We start from the raw sequence: 2,706 nt of genomic DNA, 5'->3' as shown, positions 1-2,706 counted from the left end.
CAAACAGCTCTGACAATAAAACAACAACAGGAATGAAATAATCAATCTCTTCTGAGTGCAGGATCCTCTGGCTCTCTTGTCTCCAGTTCTGGGTAGTTCTCTTGAGGCTCTGCAGCAGTACCTGAGCTGGACACACCCTGCTTCTTTACTGTTACATATTTTGAGTTGTTATTTCTTATCACATGATGTGCCTTTAAACATATCTGAATGTAATTTGAAATCGCTACTTGCATTTATCTGCTCTCTTTTTACTGTATATAATCCTGCACCTTAAACTGAGCACGCTCCCCAATCTGTGGTATTTTGTACTTCACCTGATTTATTCCACTGCACTTGTATACTGTCCTGATGTCATTATCACTGACACTGTGATCTACTCTAATGAGCCGCACCATATTGAACTGTACTGAGTTTTCTACTGGTTCTTATTGGGGCTGAAGTCATTGTCTTTTGGATCTTGCTCTTAAATTATATTGTGATTCTTGTATTGTGATTCTTTACAACTGTAACTGGGTAAGAGCGCCTGCTAATAAATCAATAATCACTTATAATCAATATTGTATAATACATTCCCAGTCTATATATCTTTGTACTTTTCAGTTGTAATAATAAATGTATGCATTTCCTGTAATGTTGCCTTGTGACTTTTATTAACTCAATGATGTCCTGATGCATGTGATCTGGAAATAATATTCCTGGAGTTCTGATACACTGCTGCTATACAAGTCTATATAGATAGAGCTCTCACAGCTAGAGACCTCTAGTGGCCAGGATAGACACTGCACAGTGTAATAATGAAGCACAGAGGGGCACACACAGTGTGACACACACACTGCAGTCTATATAGATAAAGCTCTCACAGCTAGAGACCCTTAGTGGCCAGGATAGACACTGCACAGTGTAATAATAAAGCACAGAGGGGCACACACAGTGTGACACACACACTGCAGTCTATATAGATAGAGCTCTCACAGCTAGAGACCTCTAGTGGCCAGGATAGACACTGCACAGTGTAATAATAAAGCACAGAGGGGCACACACAGTGTGACACACACACTGCAGTCTATATAGATAGAGCTCTCACAGCTAGAGACCTCTAGTGGCCAGGACAGACACTGCACAGTAAACTTTAATAATTTTGTATGCACGCATGATAGACACACACACTCTTATCTCAGGGGAGACGTTAGGAGGACAGAGATGTTATTACTCCTAGTGGGATATAGCTCTGGACCCGCAGTATATCCAGATGACTAATATAGAACTCAAGAAATTGACAGACTCGTGTATTTAAAGTTTTTTACGAATAGGAGTATGATTAGTACTCGTTTGGTTTATTAACAGTTAAATATTGGATAGAGTAGCTACAGGCTACGTCGTATCCCCAGCTGAAAGACACACTGGGCAGTCCAGTGTCTTAACAGATATCAACGTTAACACTTTAATACATGTATATATGTGTTAATCAAGGCCGACAAGCAGGCCAAGAACACGTCACCTAAAGTACCCAATGGTCTATTTCAGCACATTCAACAAAACTCTCTCTTATTTCTAAAACATAGCGTGAGTCCCTTATGGCAATACATGCAATGCATGTGAGATAAAAGAATAATAATAATTGCTTAATGCTTACCCTTTAATATAAATCGTAAAAGGATATGGCTGTCTTCACCAAGCAAATGAAACTGAATTCAATCAGCTCAACTGTGTCGGTTTGCAAAAGATGGACCACCTTGCCCTGTCTGGGATGAGTGTGGTACTCCATTGAAATTACTCTGGAGTTAAATAGGTTTTTCGTCTCATTGGAATACATGGGACGCCTCAATTAAATCCAATCATTAATCAGGTGGGACAGTTCTTATCCATTTTACAAATAATAGTTTTCAAAAGATCCGGACTAACTTTTCAGAATTAATAGGTGTCATGTACTCAATAAATTCAATATCTCATTTTTTGTCTAACTCCAAACCTATGATCTAATTTCTTTGCTTTCCTCCGAGCCCCTCCTTTATCTGAAAAGTTAAGTGAACCAAGGTTCCCAGGATCTTGGTTTATAATATAATATAAAAACACTACTGCATACAAAACACTATTTTTATATGTGTTATATATGAGAGATGTTCTTAATATATGACATCATCTTCTAAGTGATTATATTATGCTAAATTAAAGGTATGTGTTTCTTTTAACTTCATATTGTTTCATCATTTTATTAATGAGTCAGTTTTGATTCCATATACCATTGTCTAACAGAGTATTTGACAAAAGTTTGTCTCATACAATATTCAAGTCATTTAGTTTCACTAAGTTTAAGTGGTAATAGTTTTCATTACAATTATTTATCCTTTAAGAGATGCACTGACCAGGCTCTGACCTGTACCTCTCTGGGAATATGTTACTGCTAGCAGTTTCCACAGTCTCTTGTTTTTTCCAAGGTCAGAGTCTGTGCAAACACTTTATTAGATATATGACCTGTCCATTAAGCCATGAGTTGTGCATATTATTTCAAGACATTTACTTATCAGTACTAAACCACTAACTCCATAAACCTTAACACTACAAGTCTATGAGATTTGCAATTTTGCTGAAGTGGAATGTAAGATGACCCCCTCCTTTCTCTACAGCCCATATGAGGCCCTTTTTCACTGCAGCAGCTTCAAATAACCACATTATAAGGATTCCATCTACCATCATTAGACAATAGTA

General features: G+C 37.5%; 1 protein-coding gene across 1 annotated transcript in view; it reads left to right on the top strand.

Moving 5' to 3' along the window:
* Window positions 1-425, top strand: part of LOC131702704 (uncharacterized) — an 8,004-nt gene extending 7,579 nt beyond the window's left edge. Inside the window, exon 3 of the mRNA XM_059004492.1 lies at window positions 1-425. This exon is cut by the window's left edge and continues 1,154 nt beyond it. The gene's annotated coding sequence lies outside the window, so the exon portion shown is untranslated.
* The last annotated feature ends 2,281 nt before the right edge of the window (window positions 426-2,706 follow it).

The sequence above is a fragment of the Acipenser ruthenus genome, chromosome 30 (assembly GCF_902713425.1).
Source record: "Acipenser ruthenus chromosome 30, fAciRut3.2 maternal haplotype, whole genome shotgun sequence".
Classification (NCBI taxonomy): Eukaryota; Metazoa; Chordata; class Actinopteri; order Acipenseriformes; family Acipenseridae; genus Acipenser; species Acipenser ruthenus.
Note: the sequence above shows the minus strand (reverse complement) of the source record. Positions and strands in the feature narration are given on the sequence as shown.